At 40.9% G+C, this 27669-nt stretch overlaps 1 protein-coding gene across 8 annotated transcripts in view; it reads right to left on the reverse strand.

The window, feature by feature from the left end:
• The window catches only part of zfh2 (Zn finger homeodomain 2), a 411031-nt gene that overhangs the window by 218829 nt on the left and 164533 nt on the right, over positions 1 to 27669 (reverse strand). For all 8 annotated transcript variants that reach the window (XM_069132601.1, XM_069132602.1, XM_069132606.1 and 5 more), the window contains one exon: positions 7361 to 7449. The gene's annotated coding sequence lies outside the window, so the exon portion shown is untranslated. The remainder of the gene's footprint in view (positions 1 to 7360; positions 7450 to 27669) is intronic.

Consider the following 27669-nt stretch of genomic DNA (forward strand, 5'->3'; position numbering starts at 1 on the left):
GATATTTCATTTCGAAGTTCCATCAACCTAGTATTAATGTTATTGTTATTTTCTTAGCGATAATGTAAAAAAAAGACTTTTTATTTATTAATAATTTATTTAAACGCGAAGCCTAACATTGGTCCTTTCAGACTTAATTGGAATAAATCGATTTTTCAAAGAAAAATGCGTATTTTCGTTTACCCGTCAACTTGACGGGAGCTCGTAGAGATAGGTATATACGAAACGCCCGTAAACCTAGTGTTAAGTATTACCAACTACCTCATTAGTGTGAATTCTTTCAAACTAATTGATCCTTTTAAACGCCTCATTCAAAATTGTTTAAATCTGTAACATTTATTAATGTAAACAGAAGAACATGTGTAGGGGTTTAGGGAACAAAACTGATCAGAAGAGCTTTAGCTTTGGGACCGCGATAAATTTCTGCCAGCCGATTACGATGGCCAGGTAGAGATGTGAAATTCCAATCGTGCGGTTCCGGAACGGTCTGTGAATATCTGTCTTGCAGGTAAATGGAATGTATGCAATAAAATGGAATTACTTCAGGAAAAGCAAAGATGCATGCAGAGGAAAGCAGAAAAGAGAAACGTTTTTCTAAGAACAGAGAGGATAGAGAGGAAGTAAAAAGAGAGACGATGCTCGATGGCGCTTCGAATACGATCAGTCCGAGACCAAAGAGAAAGTGATTTAAAATAGCGTCCTTCATGACTATATGTATCTACTCGTAAAAGTTACGACTATAAATTGCGATATAACTCAGTGATTTGAGTCCGTTATGTTCATATTATACACGCGATAGGTTCAAAAGATATTTTGGATGTAGGAAAATATATCTTCCACAAAACTACGAGATAGTGCCTTGAAAAGTAGCTAGAGAAATAAATGATTTATGTATCTTCTTATTTGTATAGCACAAATTCGAAAATTATTTAAGACAATAATTTGTCTACTAAATTTGGAGTAAATTTGAATTCCGATAGAATTCTAACGTATCTCTGCATACAGAAAGCATACATGTGAAACTATTGAAAATAATCGAAATTCATAGGTTCTAAACAACATGGAATTTGTTCAAATAATACTTTTATGGAACATGTACATATTATACTTGTTTTTCTACATCAAAGGAAGAATTGCAACAAAAATACAGCGAATTTCTTGCATACTGAAGAATTCAATCCTTCCGTGTATTCCTCAAGTAGCACCACTTTATCCAATTTGCACGAGGCAAAATTTAATCTAATCCAGCAAAATGTAACGAAAACCTCACATCCTATCATTCATATCGTCAAAGGTACCGCCACTTATATCCAAGCGTGCTTCTAGCGTCTCGCTACATTTCATCCGGCAAGTATACACGTGTCCAACTAGACATAACCATAGACGTGCAAGAAATCCAGACGAAAAACAAAACGGAAGAACGGAAAAGAAAAGAGAAAACTTACGGTACGTAGTAAGGAGAGATTGATCGATAAGGTGAACGTTCCATCTAATAATGGAGAAATTTCGTTCGAATGGAAGAAGGAGCGCGAGGTAAAAGGAAGAAGAAGAGGCATGTAGACGGTGATTCCCCGAGCCAGAAACGTTCGTGATGAACGTAGCGGTGCATCGATAATCGCTCGCGTGCCACGAAGGCGCGAAGGACGTAACGGAGATACAAGCTCGATACGCTGTACTACAGGCCGATCAACTCGATAAGGTAATTACTAAATGCTAATATAGAGAATCGTGTGTATTTCTGCTTTGCACATAACTATCCGCATGCCGCGTCTTTGTACGTTGATTTAGATGGTGGCTTGGTATGGGTGGATCGCGATAGCTACGACAAAATTGGTATATTTGTATCTGAAAGGAGGAAATTTCAACGATTAATTGAAATTAATCGAAGGAGTGAATTGAGATTTATGTGACGAATGCTTTTTAGTGATTTGTGAACTTTTGTTAATACAGTATATTTGATGAATTTTGTCAGCCAAAATGTAGCGTGTATTGCGTTAAATTTCAAATCTATTTCAGATTATGTATCTTTTTATTTTTGTACATTTTTAAGATGACGTTTATAGTACGACCAGAATTTCCTTTCTATCCTTGTTAAATTATAGCGTTTACATTTGTGAAATTTTTATATAAAAGACAGTAGATCAATGTCTCGGTTTTTATAGTATGAAGTAATTAGATCATATTGTTATTTGGTCGGCTTTAAACTTACCAAATGAATTTCATCATTCGATGTTCACAATTTGTTGTAGGACAGACGTTCGTTGAGAAAGATATAAGACAGATCGCCAGCTACATAGAGATCGTTCTTCCGAATAAATTAATAGACAAACGAAATCTTTTTATACAACATCTCCAAACTAATGAAATATTATTGACGAAGATAACAAATGAATGGTACAATTTTATAATAAGACTAATTAATTTCCAATAACTAGCCTTCGCATAAAAATCATTTCTAAATCCCATCTAAACATCCGGGTAACAATATAAAATTATTTAACTAGAACTCGCAACCCTTTCCACCGACCAATCACTCTCAACGTAACGCCCATACGCACTCAAAAGCCTCCAGCGCCTCTCTCAGAGCCAGTCGCAAATTCCACAGGTCAAGAACGACTTGTGGTGTCTGTCTGGTTGTCGAACGATATCCTCGAGCACTAAATATTACGAATGCCGGGCGAACTTTAAATTAAACGACGGTTCAAGCCCGGCCAGATTAGCCACCGCGCAATGCATAAATACAGTGCAGAACCGGCGCGGTGTCCCGGTCCCTATGTAACGCCGGGACTTACGAGCGCCTTGTGTCCCGAAAAACACGTCCCTTATCGTCCCGGTATCTCGTGCAATGCCGATGTTACATGTTCGTATCGAGTGTCATTAAGTGTGATTATATTACCCCGTCTGTTCACGTGTACATCGAGATAGAACGAGATAGAACGTGAAAGGGGGGTGGAAAACAGAACAGGAGAGAATGGAATGGAGAGAAAGAGAGAGAGAGAGAAAGAGGAAGGAGAAGAAAGCACGTTCGAGGACTGGGACACAGGAGGGCACAAGAGGAAGAGGTTTTCGTGCCGTGCTGCCAGAGGACGGGGCCAGAGAAGCCGCTTTTACGTCGATACGTAATTTATTGCCATATCCGATATTAAAGTATCGTGGATAAGACGAAGGGATTGGCAGAAGGTCTACCTGCGAGTTTCTTCCCTTTCTTCTCGGCCGCGAGGACGCTACGCGTGTGGGAGTTTCTTTCTGCACCTCTTTTGTTCGTCCCCATTTCTTTTCTCTTCCCTCACCCGTTGCGTTTCTTTTCCACTTCGCGTATTATTTTGCTTTAGTTTCAACCGTATTTCTGTTCAGTCGGATTCGAGCGACATTTCAGGAGTATCGAGTATTCGTCAGTTGACAAGAAATTATTAAGACAAATTATTAAATCAGGTGGTGAAAATTGTAAGTTTAGTTCGGCTAGATTCGTAAAAATATTTAATTTTAATATTTTGCGACAAATTTTACAAATAATTTCGATTTACGTTTTATCGATTCCATAGAAATAATGATCGATAGATCGCGCATCTATACTTTTATCGTCTACTTTTATCACTTCAATTTAGAAAAAATTTAAAAGCACAAATATTCGCCAAGTGCATTTAACATACAAAATTATAGAACGCGTACAAAATATAACATCTTCTACGGCGTATAGTGGATGAAAGAAATTTCTGCCTAAGTTTCATTTCTTTAGTTCTATGTTCATAAAAATATAAATATTTAATCAATATTTAAAATTAATTAATAATACCACTTACAAGCGATGATTCGATATCAACGTGTGGAATCCGGCTTTATAGGAGACACGAGTCACATTTCTGTGGAGTAGTTCACAGGATGACCTGTGCGTTGATTGATGACAAATTGGTGTGCTAAGAGTGAGAAGCGGATGGATATTTAACGCCGCATTTAGCCTGACAACGAGGCTAGTGGAAACACGATTTGATGTCGCACGAGGATGAAAATGGCTGCTTAAAATCCTGCTACTTAATGCACCGTTCGCTCGGAGGTTGAACGTGAAAGATGTTATTTTCCGGTGCTATTATATTATAAATATTGTAGCATATTTTGCAGCGGAAATGGAGAAATGATATCATTTGTCACCAGAACGAAAAGTCGTTTAAGCGAGTGGGCAACACTACTAAGTGCTCGTCATTCGTTTGGATAAATTTGGAAGATGTGAGAGAGAAGAACGTTTTGGCGGAATTTGTGTACTATATTCTAAACAATCCGCTTCAATGATCGAACGGTGCACTTTAGCGATTAGATGAAATTCTGATTGAGGTGTGGTAGTGTAAGTAGTTGTTTGTGGTGATAGTGCGCTACTGCTGGGTTGTGTGTAAACTCCGCTCGTGTGTGTGTTCCGCTGGCTGAAATAGGGTTTTTTTTTCTCTGCTGCGGGTGTAGATATCGCTGCTGGGGAGTACTGCTATATTTTCTTCTCATTTAAGGATCGTGGAAGAAAAATCGGAAGCTACGGTCGCCGGGATTCGAACCCGGGTTCTGAACGTTTGTAACCTAAGGCGCTAACCACTGCCCTACTGTCGTCCGGCTGTACTTACCTAGTATTGAGCGGTGATATTTACTTTCGAGTGCCGCCACATGATAAGGGAAGGAATTAAGTTCTTTAATTTTTTATTAAACTCAACGTTTCTGAATACAAAAATAATTATTATCAAAAAAGGTAGATCTTCAGAAAACGAATTGGCAAATGTTACAAATTCTGTATTACGTAACGGAATGAAGAACTTCGAGGGAATCTTGAAATTCAACCAATATAGAAAACTACTGGATCTTTCGTAAAATTATTATACCTGAACTTCAAAGCCATGTGAAATGCGGCTAAAAGAATAGAAAAAGACACTATCGAAGGAAGCGGAAATAAGTAATAGTTTCTTAATGGACGACAAACGAAAGGAAAGCAGGTAAGGCAAAGATAAAACGAAAAATCGTAATACTCCTTAATTTGGTGGCGCCATGAATGAACGAAGGAACTCACGTTTCACCCTGGAACGCACACTCATCTTCCCTTGGGCCGTGTTAAAACTAACAAACCGGTGGCTCAGCCGTCTCTGTAATTTTTTAATTACAGGGCCGCGTCTCTCAGTCACTCAGCCCCGGTGACTTGCAACCGGTGTCTAGAATCCACTCCCTAATTTTTAATAACACCTAGCGTCGGAGAGAGCCAGAGTAATAAGTTTGTAGGCGGTTCTCCATGGGTTCCGAACCAGGAGCGGAAGAAACGAAAGAGCGGCGAAAGAGAGAGGCAGAGCCACCGGAAAACATATTGGTAGCGTACAACGAAAACCTATTTTGTGGTAGGTGGTTCAAATTACCGCGCGTCGTTTTAAGAAGAAATTACTAGACCATCGAAATTATTCGATACGAAAAGTTCGAACAGTACCTAACCGTAGCGAAAAAATTCTTAACATGTGGGTGTTTTAATAATTTACGGTACTTAAATTTTACTGAAATGAAACGACATTGTTTTCTTGAAAATATCGACGCAGAATATTATATTGATTTTATGACATACATAGATATTGCATGTGTGTGTGTATGTCGTAATTGGTAAACGACAAGGGGAACAGGAAATGTAATAAAAACTACGCAAATGTCCATTAATGTTTGTGACAATTGTAACAATTTTCATTTTGCCCTTTTGTTAATATTCAGAATGCGTGAGTCATTCTGTTCCATTTATTTGGCTTTCAATTATTTGTTCATTCGAGATACACATCAAAAAAAGAGATTTGGAATAATATATAATTATAGTGGTCCTGCGAGTACCTATGTGTCGGTATTATTAAAAATGTGAATAACCTCTGAATTATATGTTGAATACGATTGGAAGATTCTACGCAGAAGTTTCATAGCTTTGACGTGGCATAACACGCGCGTATAGTACTTTCTTGTTCAGCGCAGTCCAAATGCGACAAACAAAAATTCAATTTCCTATCTATATTAAAGCAACGAACCATTCAAGTCACACGAAGAAATATTTTCAGCCCATAATATCTACACCGGTTCAATCGGTTTTTCGTTGAAATATTCATTCTTTCACACAACGTTTCTTCCAATTACGATCGAGCCTCCACAGCTGCCATTACATTAACCTTTCAATACAATGTTACAGAATAATCTAATCTTATCATGCGTAATAAACAATTCCAGTTATCGTAGCCAAAAAAAGACAAAACGAAAAGAAACAAAAGAAAACTAAAGAATACTTGGTGAAGACTAGAGGCATACGACTATGCCTAAGTTGCGTTAACCGCAACGGACGAAATGGGAAAAAGATAAGGAAGAACGGATGGTAAACACGAAGAAGGGACGAGGAACCAGAGCAAGACGTCGGACGTTCTTCAAATCAACGTGAACGCGATGGGTAGAAGCAGTGACAGCCGGCCGAGCAATACGCGGGTTTTATTATGCGCGCGATCCGCGCGCGCCTTCTAACCGAGGCTTATGAATAAATATCGCGATTTCCGTCGGCCGAGAGATCGAGAGAGCCGAACCTAGCATCGACGGTGCGGCAACAGAACGGATCGATAAAAATTCGTCTCGTACAGCCAGCCGCCATAAATATTCCAATAAAGGTCGACCGTGCGTCGTCGGGCCGCCTTGAGAACGTTTCGTCTCTGTCCCTATATTCAATGCCCGTCCACGGGCTGGCCGGCTTACGTCGCGTGGAACGCGAGAAAAATTTTCCAGGATATTCTTTCTCTCTTTTTCTTTTTGTTCTTCTTTCTTTCTGGTGTTTCTCGTTTGTCCACGATCGACGTCCCGGAACGATCTCGCGGGCGTTTCGCGTCGAGACGACGCGACGTGCTGCTCTGAATTTTCTCGAGGTGAAAATCTTTCTATTTCCAATGTGATATAGAAACAATAGGTTGTTTGTATCTTGTGACGCGAAATACGAAACGAGATTTTAAGTAGAAGTCATCGAGTTTGTGATTTTGGCGAAATTCCTGTAGACAAATTTGCATGGTGTTCTTTATCATTTTTTCAGATTTCCGCCACGGATTCTCTCTACCCTTTCAATGACACGCTTCTTAATGAAAAATGTCGCTGATTTAGCGATGGGATAATATAGTTTCGTTGGAAGATTGTTTAAAAGCTTTTCCATTTACTTGTTCACAATTTTAGAATAAACGGATCTTATGGTTTCTTCGTTTCCATGATTGCGCGCGGTAGAATTCAAGGAACTAGTTTCTCTAATTAACTAACCACAACATAATTAAAGTTACTAATACTATAGGTAGTACTAAATGTTTTTAAATTATGGTTAGATGAAAGTGGATAAATGGAACAATACCTTTGGTCAGTAGCGTTGCTGGTTTAACGGAAAGTAGAAACTTTAAATTTGGTATTGAAGTGGGCCGTTTTCGCTTGCATGACCTGAAACTGAAACAACATCGATTTAAATTCGATTCCAACATCCATAAGATTTTAAAGTGTACTTTCTTTGTATTTGCATTAAGCTACGCCAGATTTCCATTACATTAGATATCTACCAACGTCTACCGCACTTCTTTTTCTTTTATAATAACTTAGTTGAACAATCATTTTGACTTCTAGAATTGCAATTGCGTTACTCTTCGTTCCTTTCTATCTCTGATCGACAATCATATTATCACGTATAATAAACTTATATAATTTTTAGCCATGTCGAATAAATATGTAATTCCAAATTATAAATAATTTCTTATACAACTCTATACCGTGAAACTTTACTCCAAAAGCAAATTGTTCCTACCAATCCCAATCTATTCAACGAAAAATCAACTAAAAAGTATCTAACCGCTTGGAATTTTTATTTTATCGTTCAACAGTCAGGATAAGCATGAGCCATCGCGTTTCAACGTCGCGTCGAAGGGGATGATAAACGCGAGGAGCACGGTTCGCCGAACGGTAACGTCGATTACACAACGGCGAGGGATCGTTTTGAAAATCACTTGACGATCGCGATCGAATCCAACCGGCCGTCCCGTTCAATTTAAATATTTAACGGAAGAGAATAATAACGGTCCATTATGTTCGCGCGACAGCTACGCGATGCTGTGTGAGCGCTGGTGTTGGTTGCGCGCTATCGGCCAGTGTTATTAATGTTACTATTTACCATCGCTGCTGGCGCAATTGTCATCACGCCAGACAGTACGCGGCACTAATTACCGTCACGGCAGCCTATTGTTCCACTTAAAGTTGATTGTTATCGTTACGCAAATTGCAGCCAATGCAGCGCGCGCCAGTAATGATTTCGCACCGATATCAATTCCGTCGAGCGTCTGAATGCCTATATACTAATGCACTTATGTACATTACATATACATGTATATACGTGGAGAACACGTTACCGTGGATGATAATTTTTCTTATTGTTAACGACATTCCGATCGTTAATAAGCGGGGCGGAATAGTTTTCCATTAACGGTGGACAGCGAATAAATGACCGACTACGTAATCGGACAAAATAATCGCCGGCTAATGTCTTGATAGATTGACGCGATCGAACGAGGTCGATGCGCCGCTGGCTGCTGCTTCGAAGCGAATTTGCAAGTCGAGTTTTGCGAAATTCTTCAACACGACAGTGATCAGGGGGTGAGATCGCGCGGTGACTGTTACTGCGAGCCAAGGTCTTCGGTCGAGAAAACGTGCGTTGTAGAAGATGAGAATTTTATGATTTAGCGTCTGTGTGGAAGTATTGTAGCAGAAATATGGAGAGATCTTACATTCGGATCTATGAAATTGTTGATATCAAGAGAATCTGGATATTACGAAGTCTATAGATGTTGTAGGATATCGTATGTTGCACGAGAATTCATAATATTTTTGTATCAAATTAATATTTCAATCTTATTCCGAGTTGAAAATTCTTGGCAATTGGAAATTTGATGCAAAGAGGTGGGATTTTTGAAAATGAAGCTCATACGCGTAGGTAGCATCGATAATACAGAATCGATTGGCAACGCGTTGAATTTTAAAATTGTTTCACGTACAGAAATTGGAAGACGCGATATATTTCTTTCTTGTATTCTTCAAATACGATTCTTTTGAACTATTCCTCTTAATTACTTTAAGAGCAAAAACAGTTCATTTTCGCAACTGACAGGATAAAATAAAATCATTGTCGATCCTTTTCATCGACTACAATCAAATTTAATCGAATCGATGGTTTACGGTAAAAGGAATGTTCAGATTTAAAAGAGCAAGCGCAACTTCACCAGCCTAAATCACGCAAGCGGTTGACGTTGTGAAAGCAGTTCTTGTTGGTTTGAAAAATCGTTAACAAAGATTCTTCACGGCGACAAACGATAGATAGATCCTTTGAAACAACGCGACGGTTACGATAAAATTCCGCGGCGGCTACGTTCGATCGTAATTATCTGGTCGTGTTTATAAATCACCATGGATCAATTAATGCACGAAATGAAGGGAGAGAGATAGAAGGGGGAGAAAAAAAGGGGGCCAGTAAAGGTAGAAAGCATGCGCCGTTTTATAATACAGTCCGTGATCTTAAATCAACGTCCTTTTCTTGGCCGGAGATAAATCTTGCGCGGTCGAGCTCGGCCTAAGAAATATAAATACGATTGTGCATAGAAACGGGGCGTTTTGTCGCTCGAAGCGCGCGTCCAACGAAATAGTCATCGCGATTTCGCTCCATGTCCTCGTTTTGCAAGGAACTCGCGAAACAGGGAAGGATTTATAAAGAATTTAAAAGAACTTCTTCATTTTTTTATCTTCTTAATTTAGAAATACCGACCGACCGAAATTTGACCGACTAAAGAAAAGATGGATATTCTATAATTAAGATGACAGAATTTGGTTTGAAGGAAATATCATAGCGAGAAACGCTGTAGATAGCGTCTTCTGTGATTGGAGCAATAATTGTTAGATAAATAATATGTGATCGTTTGCACTGTTATTTAGGTGCACTACTTAGGTATACTACTTGGGTTGGTTGTAACATATAATATGTTATCTCTCTAACACATAGCTATATGTAAATCGTTCTGAGATATTTGAATGTTTTGGAATTTGCAAAAAGCAATATCAAATTCTGAGAAACTTTGAAAATACGTACACAATGCAAACAGATGCGGAATTGTTTCAATGCTTGGAAGATTAAACAAAACAGACATAGTTAAAGATAACAGATCTCTATGGTATTTATTGATAAAAAAAAGTTGTATATTTTGTCACATTTTTGTAAAACGATCATCCCTCGCATCGAATCATTAATTAAAAAAAGATATCGTTTTTAATCAAACAGTTATTTTCTCAGGGCAAATGGATCGATATTCTGTCGAGCATACATCCTATATTAAGTTCTAAACGATATTATATACAGAATTTCTGTTATATTTTCCGCTATGTAATATCTCTAGAAATTTTAATATTTCAGAAACAATTTATGGCTTCTCTGAAAGCATCGGGATGTTTGTTCGTCGAAGCGAGGAGAATCCTCCGGGAAGGACGCGTCTGCAACGAGCGCTGCAACGCGAGTGGACGCCTCTCGGTTCGGACAGCGTCTCTTATTAGCCGCTAAGGCGTCGCGACGCCCTGGTTGCAGAAAAATCCGCGAGATGGGGACGCCCGTAAAGCTGGCTGCCACAAAACACAAGGCAGAATCGAATCGGGAAAGACGAAGGCGCTAATTCATACGCTCGATTCTGTTTCCGCTGTTCTATTTTATTCTCAAACGTCTTCGTCGTCAGATATTCATCAGAGATGGTATCTAACGCGAGACATGACATCGCAAATTATATTTGCTCGAGGATGTAACTCATTTATCATATACTTCGTGTAGTTCTTTACGTTCTAACGTATTTATGTATATGTATAAGATACGTACGCATGTATATGTACGTACGTACGTGATGTATATTAAAATGATGTCTCGGGAAATTTACATTTTACAGAATGTGATAAGCGAACCACGTGTGAGCAAGGATTACTCGGTTCTTTGACATTCTTGCAGCTTCGACTTGCTTTTACGGTAGCTGACAGATTCCTGGATATATGAGCCTTCCAGAAGGTAATGATTAACTTCTACGTTTTGTGAGTTTCATAATTTTCTCACTCAGGTACACGATTAATATTCAATTCTCGGAAAACGAATAACTTACTCCCCTATGTTTCTTTATTGCAAAAAGACGACATAAATGATAGCGTAAACAAATTTCAAGGATTAATGCTAAAATTTCAAAAATTAGCGATTATAGCATTATCAGTTTCCTTTACGTTTTAATTTTGAAACTGATCGATGAATCTTCTGGATGGTTCACACGCCCATTCATAGTATATACGTAAATCGCGATTGTTTCTATAGCAATTTTGTTTACTTGATTTTTTTAAAAATACTATCCAAGTTCAGGTATGCCGATATAACGAATATTTTAGAAGTTACCAATTCCCGACAGAGCCTGCAAATTTGTTAAAGCCGTTTATTTATTTCCTTATTTATCATCGAGAGATCAATTATCTAACGCATCGTCACTGCGTGAGCGTAACAACATCCAGACATGTACACCGAAACCCACGAACGCAACAGAGTACCCTTGATTTCAACAGCTTCAAAATTTTCTGGAAAGCCAGCCTGTTGACGCGTCGCGGAAACGCGGTCGTTCCCATTCCCGGTTCCATCGCGCAACAGAAATATCGACTGAAGTTTTAACATACACCTCTCGTATGGCTGCCGAGTGCATCTGGGCTGTCGTCATGGGAATATAAAAGGGAGCTGCAACGATAGACAGATAACTAGAAGAGGACAGAGAGGGAGCGAAGGAAACGGCGGGATAACAAGGGACCAGAGGGGGTTGAGTCGAAAAGATAGACGAAGGAGGGCAGCCGAGGGAGGAGGGTTGCAGGGGAAAGGGAGGAGAGAGAGTAAAGGGAAAGAAAGATCGAAGGAGATGCTTGTCACCTCCTACATCTTACACCTCCGCGCGCGCGGATCCTGCACGCTTTCCCATTCTACATACGCCTTCTTTTCTGCATCCTTCGGCTCCCTTCGCTCCACCCCCGTGTTCCACCCTCTGCGGCGCTTCCGCGTCGTCTTCTCAGCCGCCGCCGCTAACCGTCCACCCCCGCAACCGTGCCGCGGCAGACAGAGAGAGAAGCAAAAGACGATCGTGCCTGCCGGAGAAAAAGGTGGCCGAACAAGCCACCGGGAGGGGATGTGCTTGCTTCGAGCATAGCTAACTAGCTGAATCTGAATCAATACTTACTTCCGCCCCCAACCGACTCCCATCCTCTTCTCTACCGAGTCTCAGCCAGCTCCTCTTTCCTTCTTCTCCCCGACCACCCCCTACCGGGGTCCTCCTTTTTAGCGAGAAAGGACTTTCGGGGTACCCTCCTGCGCTTACCTCTCGCCACCACCCTCGACCACCCCCATTACCCTTCGCGTTACTGTCTTTCTATGTGTCTCTTTCTCCCTGCTTCTTCCGTTATTTTTTTCTCTCTTCTTATTCTTCGACCTCCTCCAATCTTACCTCCCCCCGTATAGCTCTTCTTCTACCCTTCGTCGCGTCGAGCCTCGTTCCAATCCTTATCGGAGGAACTTCTTTTCCCTTTGCGGACGGCATTTTTCGATAGTCGCGACGTTTGATCAGCCGAATTCACGCTTCCGCGATCCTCGCCCGTTGTAGATTTCGTTTGCGAAGCTCTCGCGAGTGGGCACAGCCGAGCGGAAGATCGGATCGTTCTCGCGAGCGAGTTTTCGTTCGTTTCTGGGATCTTCGGGTTCAACGGTTCACGTTAATTTCGTTCGATTTCGGTGTTTTGCGATTCCTAGCAACGAACGCGGCTCCCTCAGTCTTTATTGCGAATTGAACTGTTTTGTTCGTGTTGAAAGATTGAATCATTGGAAAGATCAAGTATTGGCCAGTTATATCTGATGAAAGTTTCTTAATTTTGGTATCGAAATATCAAATATTATTATAGTTATTATATACAGATACTACCATCATTGCTTTGTTTAACTAAGCGTGTAACATTTTGCCTTTAAATAAAAGTTTAAACAAATTAGAATTGCCAAAAAAGTAGAATTTTCTTGGTGCAAAGAATAACTAAAATTAGCATCTGCGATAAATATCGCGTAACTAAAATCGAGACAATTTCAATACTATTTCGAATTTTTATCTAAATAGCCTGTGAAGTTTGCTACCAAATTACCACGGTAAATCGTAATTACAAATAATCGCAATTATTATTAGACAGAGATAAATTGTTCTCTTATGCACTTCACTCAGATAAGAAGAAGTATTTGCATAAAGAAATAACGGCGTAACCGCGAGAAGAATAGACCAGAGGCAATTCAAGTCTCGGCTTAGCTACTTTAAAATTCGAGTCTTCTCTTGTGGCATCACGATCTACTAGCAGCCACGACTCGAGGACCGATTCGAGGGGTTGTTTCCCCCTGACAACCTACGGGCATCCCCTCCATGGTTTTACGACACCGTTCCACCACAACGCTCTTAAAACACGAAGCTTATCTCTTAAGTAAAAAGTACAGGAAATCCTGGCTTCGTGCAGATTCGTCTTCTCACGACGGAACCAAATTTAATTCCTGTCTGGAAATATCCACACCGAGCGTTTATATGCAATTTATACGACTCGTATTTGGGTCTCCATAGACGTTCCATCAAGAAACAGATCTTTTTACAGAGATTTTTTAAATGCAAAAAGATACTATGTAAACTAGTGAGTAAATCAATGAATAACCATTAATAAATAATACTTCTTTAGAATTCTGTGAATAAAAAAAAAAAAGAAAGGTACACGATACAATATCTTCAACCGATACTCGTCCTTCAGAGATGCCAGTTAATTTTACTATTTTATTAATCTTATTAAAAACTATAAAACTTAATACTGCGTCGTTTTATTAAAATAAATGCCATACTAAGAAATTGTCAATTGTCAACTATCCAAAATCTCGCCTGTTCCAGGAAAGAATTTCTTCTATTCGTACGAAAGCTACAACAACGGTGAAACGCAACGTTCAACGTTATCGTCCATATTTTCATTTTCCAACCAAACTTCAAACCAAAAATGTAACCAATCTGCCACAACAAGAATCAACCTCTTCACCCAAAATCGTTCTCCCGAGGCAGCAATTCGCAGCATCGCGACAAGCCGAGCAAATCCTCGTCTGAGACATCGTCGTTGCCTCGCCAAACGTTCGCGTATTTGCGTCCGCAGGAAATACGTGGAAGAGAGGCAGAGAGACGCGAAATTCGTAGGTGAGATTACAAACTGAAGTCTTGGGACGTCGTTCATCGCGATGTTCACTGAACTGGTGCGTCCCACCCCACAGCATGCACCCTTTAGCTCGAACCAAAAGGTTGTTTCCTCCGCGTCGTGGCGGTTGACTCGCGGGTATTATAATTCCCCGACTGGCCGCGGGCTAATTGTGTTGCGTGGGTGTGAATATGGTTTATAGTTCGGCGGAAAAGCTGGCCGCGGGCCAGGCAAACGAGCTCACGTGACGTCACGCGACGGAAATACACGAGCGGGCTAATTAGGCGAGGCACCTCTCCTCTTACGCTCGAATGCAAGCGGAACCCATGCGTCGCGACGTTTCTGCAACAACGTGACTGGAGACGCCTGCCGTCTCCTGTCGTATCGCGTGTCTGGAGTTGTGGAAAAATCAGAGAATGGGGGAAAGATGCGTTAGGAAAAAATTGTTCGGAGCTGAAGTATCGTTGACGAGAACGCAGGATGGTTTAGAGGTAGATTCTTGTAAAGTTCGAGATATTTTTGGATTAGCTTTAAGGTAACATAGAATGTTAAAATGTCGTGTTGAGAGCAATTAAGCAGCAAATATTAATTCTGCAGAAATTGGAAACTTTCGTATGTTTCTTCCGAGGCTCTGCTATTTTGATTATTAAACTCGAAAGTTTCGTTAGTAAAGTTTACTATTCGTTCTAAGAAATTCAAACTTATTCCATATATTGTACTTCTCCGCTAGGAGAAATCTATTTCCTAGGAAAATTCGTCCAACGTTCTATCATCATAAAGCACGTTGCATAATTGATGCTTAATTTTTGCAATAATAATTTGACAAATTATTTAATGGCCACGAACGTTTATTTGCAATTTTTTTGCCCAATATTTGGCGAATACATGCTTCGTATAACAATTCTGACATTTGGTAACGTGTAAAAATTGCTCGGGTGGGGGAAAAGATTGAGCTATAAAACTATGATTAACGTCTGGCAAGAGTATCGTTCTACTTAATGTTTCTAAATGCGTAGGCGGAAGCGAGAGGGTTAATTAACAAGAAATAAGATTCTACTGTACATTTTTGGCGACTGTTCTATTCAGTGAATTATATTTCGAAATCGCATAAATGAAGTAATGTTCACAGACGACTCGACTTTAATTTCTAGGGAGCAGATAACAGTTTTGAACACGTGATGGTTGGCTGGTATTTATAGATTCTTGATTGACGTTCGTTCTCGTTCTGAAATTCTCGCCATGATTCTATTAAGACATATTTATCGCGAAATTACTATTGCATTTACTATACGCATTTACTACGATTGCTTCATTTTAGTGTTTATAAATCTTACGTATGTTAACAAGAAGCATCGTGTACAACATCTCGGCAAGGATTTACTTACTTTTGGCATCGGAGCGAACGACGTAGTTATGCTTTTTCGTCAAAGCATTATCACAAGATCATTTATTTATAAGACTATACCGAATGTCTCGCTAATGAAGAACGAATCTCGGAATTTTATACTACATAAATTCTATAATTCTATTTATATCGTACTGTCGCGTTTCTAATTTTTATACGAAATAATTTTCATTCACTTTTTATCTATTCGTAATGTCTGATACCTAAATATCTATTCCACTTTTAGCATGAACGAGCTATCGCTTAACGTTTTTTAAGATCCGCTTAGTCTATATCTAACTTGCAAGTTGCATTTAAAAATGATTCGCAACTTGATATTACTAATTTCATATTTTCATTTCTACGCAATCCATCATCATCGACAAGAAACGATCCGCATCAGTCTTAGGGTTTGTAAATTAATCAGATTTTCGTAGTCATCGAACCGCAGATCCTCCTATCAACCTGGCGCTACATTTACGCGAAGAGGCGACCATGATCGAGGAAATATTCTAGATCCACATTCGTGGAAACGAAGTCTAAGCCTTGGTCGGTGAATCAAATCGACTGCGACTAAAACGCTCGCATCCTCTCGCGTAACAGCCTATCTTTCTACGAAATCAGCCGACATATCTATACCACGTTAAACCGGTACACACGTAAAAGAACAGCTTAAACGATCAACGACGAGACTCGTTCGCGAGCGCACGTGTATTCCCGACTAGAATACTCGCGTGGGGTCCGCTTCCTGGTCGGCGCCGATCGTGTCGCGTAGATCCTTAATTAACCAACGCCCAATCGCAATTTCGCCGGCGGACAAAGTGAATCGGTCGTCGCCTTCGTTCGCTCCGACGCGATTAGAGGAGACACGAAAAAAGGAGGACTAGGAGAAGAAAAAGGAAGACATGCGTCTATCGAATAGAGAGGACGAGAGGAACAACACGGAGGCCCACGCGTTTCATTTGCATCGGAAACGATCGTCGATGCACGCACCGGTTCCCCTCACGGGCACAGAGCTGTGTAATTAGCGGGGCATAGCAATTAACCGAGGAGCGGCTCGTGCGTGTGCCTCGGCCCGCGTGAGCTCGCGAACAGACGAGACCGAGCGTAAAGAGTAAAGTAAAGAGACGAGAGTGGAGTAGACGTAGCGCGCGAAGACACCCGTTTCCTCGAACAATGTAAAGCGGCGTGTAAACGGTGTAAACGCGAGGGGTGGGCAAGCGGGCGTGACTGCGTTAAGTCAAGTTAAGTCGAGGTTAACTCCCTTAATTACTCAGATTTAATCAGAGCCCGAGGCTACGTGTGCGTATACACACGAGCGGAGGTACCGTGGGCATAACTAACCGTATATAAACCGTCGAGAGGAAGAGGAACAGGGAGCGGACGAGTTATGAGACGTCGCGTCGGAGAGGGGAAGCACTTGGTCGGTCGGTCTTCGAAACAGGAACGGATACCGGGGACTGACTGCTCGCGACTTTTGCTTCACGATTGCTCACGTGTTCTCTCTTTCTCTCTCTCCCTCTCTCTCTCTCTCTCTCTCTCTCTCTCTCTATATATATATATATATATATATATATATATATATATATATATATATATATATACACACATATATATACATATATATGTATACGCGTACTTATAAGCAGTATGTGTATATAGCGGCATAGTGATCGTGTGTGATGCACGAGGAAGACGACCGCCATGGACGGATAGTAGCGTGTTGAACGTCGGTGGAAAGTGTGTATATACGCGAGGCGTCCGCGCGCGATACGAGTAAGTAAGTAGAAAGGCCCTGGTTGCTCGCTCGCTCGCTCGCTCGCTTGCTTGCTTACTTAACGAAGATTAATTGCGCTTAAACCAACCGCGCGCGCACGGCCTCGCCACACAGCTTCGTTGGTCGCTCTGCTCTCTCGGTTCGACTCGTGGCCGCCTGCATTCTAACGTGACCCCACGAAATCTTGACCGTGATCGAGGATCGAGCGGCGTCGGTATGCGCGATTCGAATAATTTCGCGCGACCGTTCGTGTCGCTGCCTCCGGCTGCCTGTCTGTTCCTCTTTCTGCCATCTTTTTGGTTCTGTCGTAGAGACTTTTCGAGAAGGGTCGGGGGTGGCAGGTCGATTAGCCACGGCTCGAAAACGGCGCTCCTCGCGGGCTTAGTTTTAAGCGCGACGTGATTTATACGGTTAAATGAGACGCCGCGCGGGAACCGGCGCGGCGGGACGCGCCAGCGGACAACCCTCCAAGAAAAATGATCGGGAATCGCGGTGATGAAGATTAATGACGATTAATCCGGCCGGTTGTGATCCATCGGAGATAATCGTTAAGTGACTACACGAAATCTGATCCGGCCCCGCCGTGGAAGCTCGCGAGACCCTCACGGATCCGTGCGTATTGTGACCGTTCAACGACCGTGGAGAATTCCTCTCTGAACCCAACGATTTCGTCGTCCGATTCACGATTCAGACGATTCCTTTCATCGTATCTTGTATTCGTGCATATTAAATGCATTCGTTTTTTATTTCAAATAAAATTTTAACAGTAGTTTCTCTGCGAAATATAAATTCAACCGGAGCAACCCTTGTACACTGCATTTTCCCAACCATGTAGTTTCGTCATCTCGGATTTAGAATGTTATTTTAGAATAATTTACGCGTTAACAATTTTCCCACGTGGAACGGAGAATATCTGTAATCTGTACCAAATATGTGACAAAACCGCTAAATTTTGCGAATACTCTATGAATTTACAGTTATTTATTTATTCCCGTAGAACGAGGCTAACTATGATTTCCATTAATCATACACAAGGTTAATCACAGGGATTTGAACACGTAACTGTAAAGCCAGCCGGTAATTACTCATACATCAAAAATACTACGATCAATTTGCAAAATTGATCTCAAACGAGTTCCGTTCGATTCCATGATCCACCATGAAATTAGTAAACGTCCGTACAATTATTTATACCGATACGATCGTGACAGTCGTGTCTTATTACAGTACTAATGAAATTTTGAAATGTTTCATAGAACACATATACAATACGGGCATAAAAGTTTACTTACTAGTAATTACTCGAATACATTCGCGAGCCACAGTATATAGTACGTACGCTTGCTATTTTACAGCTATATCGTGAAACTCCCGAATTAACGTACAAAGACGTAATTATCCTGGTGGCGCGATTACGCAATCTACGCGGCGAATCTTTTTCGCGGGCATAAAATCGCGATTAATTTGCGCTGTGGAGCTCGCTATCAACGGAAATCGCTACAAGGACGAGCGAGAAAAGAACGGAGGAAGGAAGAAAGTAAAATAGCCAGTTCTGTATAGGTGCTAGGTAACGTCTCCTTGATAACAATCGCGCGGAGGGTGGAGAGGGCGAAGGTTGCGGTACTGTGGGTGGAGGTGAGGGCGGTAGCCATGCCGGGGGCCGCTTTTGTTGTGTATAAAATATTATTTCGCCGTGGCCGGGCATTCATTCGGTAGGAGCTTTCCTTGAAAGGCGAGCTCAAAGATTAAGGACTGGCTGGACGGTAGGATAATTATCAAGAAAGGAAGAATTCTGAAAGCGCGGCTCACCGAGACAAAGACGAGGGTGGGGTGAAGAGCCAGTATCTTGACCAACTTCTTTCCCTTCGATCTCCCTCTCTCTTTCTTTTTTTATACCTCCTCCTTTTACGTTTCGTTGAAATCAGCTTAGCAGCAGCCTTATTAACTTCCGATTACAATTTTGTGGAATTAGAAAATCGACGATAATTGTTCGATTTTTGGTTGAGTTTGATACGTTGCGGCAAGACAAGATACGTATCGTTTTTAAAATTTTATTCGCTCGTTTTCGACGAAAGAATTTCAAAATTTTTCTGTATGTGATATGAACGATGTAACTATGAAATCAATGAGAATTCGCCTTAATTTTTGATCTCATTTCTACGTTCTATTTTTGGTTAATGTTAGTTGATCCACGTACAACCTCTTTCCTACAATAATTGCAACTACTTCCTTCTCCTCCTATCTGATACGTATCTTTATTAACACTTCACTCATATCGCGCTTCTCCGCCACCTTTCAGTGTCTAATCAGTCCACTCATACCGCGTTTGTTAATCACCAACATATCAATCAGAAATCCAACCTTCCTCCCCCCCTAATTAACTCTCTTTTCCTCCAAGTATTTTTATTAATCGCTCATCTCGCGAAGGAATGATTAATTCCGTACCTCCGCTTCCGCCCTGTTTTCCAATAGCTCAATTTACACCGGTCGTTAATCGCCGAGGAATCCTCGTTGTAACGCGCGAAATTCAAAGCCGAGCAGTCTGAAATTCCTCTTCGGTGAATCGAACTTTCTCTCCCCTTTTTTCGACCAAGCGGAATATTAAAATAAATGGCGAGAGGCATTCGGTTATTACACTTTGTTATTGGGCGAAGGTCTCTCGCGAAGATCTCGCGGCAACAGCTGCCACCTCGAACTACCTAGGCAAATAAGGGCGAGGGGAATAATTATACGATGGCTAATTGCCCGACATCTCGACTCGCCGCAAGACATAACGAAATAATCTCGAAGCTCTTTGCTTCGTTCTATCTCTTCTCTTCCCTTTCTATCGTTCTCTCTTCGCTTCTCTTCACCCTCACCCCTTCGTGTTTTTATTCGTTCTTTTCTTTTTCGGGGCCGGCCGTATTCTTAACGGAGAGAAGCCACCCCCGCGAGGGATTCTTTTCTCTCGGTGAAATTAATTAGACGGACTTCCTGTCACGGGAGAGCGAAGGTTAAAGGCGCGTGCTTGATGAGCTTGCTTCGTCACTGTTGCTTTCTTTATTGCGGCCAGGGGGAGAAATTCTGAATATATTCGCGATAGCGCTGATTAATGTTCGCGAGGAATTACGGTGGCCGTGCGCTTTTGATGAGGCAATTAGACGAGCGTCAAGAGCTTGATAAAACGTTTGCTTGCCGCGATAACGCGAGAATTAGCTAAAGACTGTCGATAAACGTAATTCGAGTCGTCCTGTGGTCGTGTACAATTTTTTTCAATGACTTTATGATAGGTATGAAGATAGCAAGAGCGTTTCTACTTGGTAATTTAGCAGTGGGAATGGTAAACGATGTGAAGATTTGAAGCGAAGAAAGAATATTTTGTAACTGTAATCGTTAAAATGAAAATCATTTCTGTAAAATCATAAATTTTATAAAAGTTTATAGAAATGTATGTGTATTATAGTAGTCTCCAAAGGTGAAACGAATTACTTAATATTTGATAAGTTTTAATATTTGACATGGATTCGAATGAAAGCATTATTCCTTCACTTTCTTAATATTTAGATTGTTTACTGTTTAAAGTCTACAATCGTTAACTGTGATTAAATAATTCTCAAAGAATGCAAAGACCGCGACTGAAATAATTTTGACGATAACAAATTCTGGTAATACCTGAACGAAATTGTTTATTGTCTCCTGGAATTCTTATCGAATAGATTAGTACTTTCTAAAATTAGCATAATAATTTTACAGGTAAACTGAGGCACAAGTTCACGTACCACTGAACACAGAAATGCTAATAAAACTATATGAACATAAGTAATAGCATGTCTTTGAGTTGTCATAGTAATCCTACAGATAAATTCCAACCCACTTAACGTAACAAAAAAAAAAAAAAGAAAAGACAAAAATATACGAACTAGCAAATGTATAAATCTCATGAAACTAATCGTACCAAGGATCGAGAAATTTTAATTCGATGAAATTGAATTCTTCTAAATTATTACGCTGATGTAGCAATTAAATCCTGATATATATTGCAACGGTAACACTTATAAACGACATTTATAGACGCGTGTAATCTTACATTAGTTAACAGACCGATGCTCGTAAAACTTTGACGAAACTATTGTTTCTGGAACTGTAAATCACACGTAAAAGCATATTGCGTATGCCACATGACACATTAGAAACTTGTAATATCTTACTATAATAATAGACATACATGTGTATAACTAGTCATAATAAAAACACAGTTCATTGTCATACTTGTCTTTTCCTTTGCATATATGCGATTGTAAAAAGGCTTCGCCAATGATTAATTGCTTTCCATTTGCGCAAACTTGTTTCCGTTCAAACGAACAAACTTTCACCTCAACCTAGTATCTCCTACACATTCTCTTCGTTCGGACCTTGCGAATGCTTGCAAATTCTAAATTATTGTATTTGTATATCAAATTAATTTACTTACGTATAAATTTCAGCACTATCGTGACAATTTTATGCATAATTTACATGCACATTACGATTGAGATTAATTCTTTGCACCAAGAAACCAGGATCTATAAGACATATCATCGGTATAAGATTCAAATTGAAAAATCGCACGTATTGACAACGGTCTTTCGTACATGTTTCGAACAGGGCGAAGAGAAATTCATTTTATCATTGACAAAGAAAAGAGAAAAAACGAAATTTATAATACTTATACACAAATAGCATATACGAATTCTGTACACGTAATGTCGAGTTTGCAAGTGCAGCGCGCGACGAACACAACCTCGTCTTATCGTTGACAAGACGAGTATTTCGCGAACGATGGAAATTCGAAATTCGACAGATCGTAGGCGAAGTGCTACGTACAATTAGCGGCGGACGCTGCAACTACACATCTTCTCAAAGTTAGAAAATTTGTTGACAAAGGAAGAATATAACGAAGAATAAGAAGAATTATAAAATCTTCTTAAATGAAAAAAATTCTTAAATCCCAATTATTCAACTTTACGAATCCATCTCTGTTATTTCTTCCTGTCAGCCGCCATTCTCAAATTTCTGACATCCAACGTCCGTCAAACGATCCTGGACTTCCGTCAGGTCGCGAATTCGCGCGCGTCAGCTTCTAATTTCCAATGTCTTCTGCGCGGGTAACACGCAAGCCGGGTTTTCCTCGCGTTACGAGATTCCAAGAGCAGCGGCACGCTCGAATCCGCCCGAGGAAGGTGGTTTCACGTGCAGAAATGCAGAGAGCCGTCAGCAATTTCACGAGAAACGATTCCCCCGGTTGAGTGTGGCCCATTCTCGTTCTTACCTCGTCGAGGCTCGGTGCCGTGGTTCCGAGAGGACCCCGGGACCGCGTATTCGGCGTTGGCATTATAATCACAGGGTCCGTGGTTGCGGGGGCCAAGGGGGCGAGAAGAGGAAGCATGGCGGCCCATCGAGAGGATCATTTTCGCGGCGATAATTAGGCAGCGAGTCGCGCGGTCGTGCTGGTTGCACGATGAAAAATAACGAGGAAATAATTGCCTGCGGAGGATCTCGAGTACCTGATGTTCGACGGCGAGCGATTTGAACTGCCAGAACGGCGATAAACAAGAAAAGAAAAAAAGAAAAAAGAAAATTAAAGGCAGTGAAGAAGGAGGAAGAGAAGAGAGAGATAAAGGAAGGTGGTCTTTTTTAAGAAGGGGATGACGGTGGTGAAGCGTGGCGAAGAGGACGATGCCGGGGGATGAGTCTCGTCGTTGCGGTGGCTCGAGGTGATGAAGAAGAAGACCGTGGTACAGGAAGAAGAAGTTAATTAAGTAATAAAAAGTCACCAGGCTGCCCTCCAGATCCGGGCTGAAATTAAAATAAACATCCCTTAAATGAGTCGCCGCGACGGTATCCACCCCCGCTTAACCGGAGCCGCTAATTAATTCCAGGCTTGTGAAACCGAGAGGAACAAAAACCCCGGGGTTGAAGTGCCTCTGGATTCTGTCCTGGTGCCGACCGGAGACGAGAAACGGGGGTGTGAGGGTCAACGGCAGACAGGGAGAGAGAGAGAGGGAGAGAGAGAGAGAGAGAGGGTGAAGGAATGGTGTATTAAACACCGCGAAACCAGCCACCGTCTGACTCTTTAATTAGCCACCCCTAAAGCACCGCAACCGGGAGTGTCGAGGGTCGGTGTCGAGCAACAGGTGAGATGCAAAGCAAGGGTTATTCTTGGCTTTAGAGCTTGGAGAGGCCGCGGAGGGTGAGTAGCCAGCACCGTACCGTCAACGAATCGCGCCCCGGGCTACGCTTTGGATATTGCCGAGAGATAACAACGATGAGATTGATGGTGAAACGATCTGCCTGTTCTTAGAATTTTTCCCTTTGAAAGTTTTCGAGTTTGAACAGATGTAATGTGTTTTGTGGTAGAATTTCTATCGATATTAACCGACGGATGTTATTAGCAATGTAAGAACAATAGAAATGGTTGAAAATGTATTAGTTTGGTTCAAAAACCAAGACTGGAGATAGACTGATTTGTATGTACGAAAAGTAAAGGAACAAATGCTGATCCTTTGTTATAATTAATAGTAACACCTTTGATATTATATATTAAAATATTCTTTGGATATATCTTTATAGTAATTACACTTAAAGCATTATACGTTTAACCTGTGAACTGCAGAGTAGCGTTTAATCCTAAATGTAAATTTTTATATTTCTTTCTTCTGTACCACTTACTTCTTCCCTCGTGAATATCGTTTCCAATAAGACAATAATTTTCTCTAAAAGTAGAATGAAGGAGATCTAAAAATTAACGTAACGTAATTCCAATAGGTGAACTCATTTAAAAAATGAAAACTAGTCATTAGTCGCCAGCTAAACTTCCTATCGATGATCGCGCGAAGGGTTGCCACAAAAGAATCTCGCGATTGAAACGGGAACAAATAAGTTGTCGCGTGAAAAGGGTCGAATCTCGTCATCGAGAAAGTGTCGACGCTAATTAAAACCTGTTGAGCGAGCAGCTTGTGAAGCTGTAAAAGGATCTCGTGTTGGGTAAGGGAGAAGGGTTGCAAGGCGATGAATATTCCAAGATTGAATCCACTTCGCGAAAGGGTTCGAGGCTAATGAAAAGTACATTATGACCGACGTAGGTATCCAGAGGCGCTGGTGGAGAAGGTACCGTGGGGCGACAGTCGCCGAGAGCTCGAGATCGTCGGGGGTTAAATGCGATAATTTGCGTGGGAGGGTGAACGTAGCTAGAGACGATAAACCCTCTGCCATTTAATTACGCTTAAAACATGCATTAAATATTGTCGGAGGGTGGAAGCGTCGGAAGGGTTGAACCCTTGGGTTCGTTAAATGAGCAGAGATTTTCCCTCCTCGACATTCATCGCTTCCGCGCTTACAGTCCTGTTACGGATTTGTAAATCCGCGAAACAGCAGCTCTTCACGCGTGCTATGTATTTCGTGATGCGTTTGAGAATCTCTTTATTGGAGGGTTGAAATGATTTCATTCCGTAATAGCAAGCTTAGATTTTTATGCTAGGGGGAATATTGATTTAATGTGATATATGAGCGGTGATAATATTTAAGATACGCGCTGCTCGATATACAGTAGATACACATTCTATGTTCTCTAATATAGTCTAATATAATATGTGTGGGAAGTGTAATGTTTGCAATGGGTATATTGTAATTTTTATATTTGCAGATTCGGTTCTGATGTCTGACTAATGTCTTGGTGCTAATGAAGTTTGAAAACGTTTCGTATAATATATATTCGTACAAAGTCTCTATGTGTGTTCAGATATTTTCATTCAAACCTCGGTAGATCGAAAGAGGTGCTTTGAGTAGGCGAGTATTAACAAATAACGTTTAGTATATTAATTTGTCATATATTCAATATATTTTAATAAATATAGCATCAAATAATTTTGATAAAACGTTAACCCTATAAAAATACTACGTTTTAAAAATTTTCCTTGAATTTCGTTACAAATTTCCGGAATACCCCAATTTAAACACTCTAAAGAATATTCAATCAACAAAGTAAACGATATAGGTACACATTATCTCTATCACGATCGCCTGCACACGATCGAGCGCGAACAAAACGGCAGGCCGCAATTAATACAATAATATCCAACATACAGGGCCCGTAATCAGCATAAATGCAATTAGTATCTGGCTGAGGGTGGGCCTCGCGTCGAGTACGTAAATTAGCAAGGTAACCCTTCCGTGAAGTTTCAATTATCTCGTCGAATGGCGATGGAGTTTAACGAGATTCTTAGATGGTGCTTGAAATTCAAAGGACGAAGCCACTTTACGGTACCCTAACGAAGCCACCTGCCTGGCAGCGTCCACCCTGTTAATTTTAATCGAGGGAGACGCTTTCACGTGAATTAGAAAGGGGGTGTCGGTGGGGGGATGAGCTGGCGGTGCCAGTGGACGACGGCCTTACGACTGCAGCAAGCCGCTCGTAAAAGACCTTCGTATCGAAAGTGTCGTCGCGTCGGTGGATCCGCTTGGGAACTCCAAGCACGATCAAATGAATCAACAGAGACAATTAATAGCCCGGCGAGGACGGCTTGGAAAAGCGTCGGGACGCCGCCGCCAGCCTAGCAGGTCAATGTGTGGACAACAAATCTATCTGGCTGTCCACTGAGCACACTATCGTACGAGCTATGAACTACCGTCGCGAGAATTCCACCATGTTTCTATACAGTTTCTGATTTACAACGCTGCATATTAGTCAGATTTTTCTTGAAATCCCCGTGTTTCGTTACTGAAATTAATTGGATTAACATAAAAAGTTTGGACGTTTGAAGTGGATTTCTTTGACGGGATTAAGAATACTTTTTAATCGACAGAGACGTAGTCAAATCAGATTTTCTGCAGTTTGTAAGTCTAATTAGTAGGTTGTATTGAAAAGGAATCTCTGAAATTTCTAATACCAATCTCTGAAATAAAACTAAAGTACAAAATTTGTGCAACAAATTAAAATACCAATATCTTCCGTACACAGATGCGTCAAAAAGCTCTTAACTTTCATAACCGAAAGATACGCAGTTGATTTCACCGGAAAGTCGAATGAAACAAACGCCTGTCGTGAATATTATTTTGACAGGCGGGATGCATTGATTCCGGTGAGAAAGGGTCCAGTTGTGAGACACGGAAACACGAAGACCCGAATTCAGTAGCCGGATGAGGGACACAGGGTGACGGTGTGAGGAAAGTGGGGGGGGGGTTAGGTTAGAGGTTTCCAAATCAGGACAATTGAGTGTGCGCGACTCAACCGCTAATAACTCATTTCCGGCGTTTAAAAGTGATACGTTGCATCCCGATCTCTTCTCTCTTTCTCTCTCTCTCACTCTGTAAGTACCAGTGGACCATGTGACTCGTTACCACGTTCATCAAAGAGATCGTATCGCCGATATTATTACACTCGTCATTTTTCTTTTGACCGAAGGAAGTATCTTCAATAGAAACATTCAACGGTCATTATCTAAATATTACGAATGCATCCGTCATTGGTTAAATGGACCAGCTAATTCCGGGTTCGAAGTATTCTTTGATTTATATCTTCCACTTGAAGCGCTGCGTAGGTATGTTCCTTAATTGATCGTCCTGTGTACTAAATATTTTAACGATCAATGCCTTATTGATAGCGTACGTATACGATATACTAACGTATAATACGCTTATATTGTATATTTCATACTGTATCATTTAGTAGTATACCCATAAGGATACGTACAATTCAATTTATCTGATGAGAAAACGTATCTTACGTTTTGTTAAGCACAACAATTGAAATACGGTGCAAAATCCATGTCACGCTAGTATGATTCTATTCATTTTAAGAATCAAGAAAAAAATCAATGTGATTTATGAATAAATAACTATTTCGTTCATTCCATTTAGTGTGAAATAAAAATAATTCCACGAAATAAAAATAATTTCAATCAATCCAAAGCAATTTAGCGGAGCATTTTATATCGTTTATAGGAGGGAGAACTATCACGGAGGATCGGAAATTAGAGAAGAAACACCAGTATCGTCCCAATGGGAGAAGGAGCGTACGGTGAACATCTGTATCTTCGATTTTCTTCTCGGATTCTCTGTGTACCTTATGGCAGCGATTCGAACTCGTCGCCAAAGTTGAAGATTCGGCCTTGACCTACCTTCGTATGTGCGAGGTCATCGTTTTCTTTTCTACTAGAGGAAACGAGAAGCAGAAAAGTACATACTTGCTCGCGTACGTCAGAGTGTT

This window comes from Bombus flavifrons, chromosome 3 (genome assembly GCF_040668555.2).
Source record: "Bombus flavifrons isolate JBK064 chromosome 3, iyBomFlav1_principal, whole genome shotgun sequence".
In the NCBI taxonomy this organism is placed as follows: Eukaryota; Metazoa; Arthropoda; class Insecta; order Hymenoptera; family Apidae; genus Bombus; species Bombus flavifrons.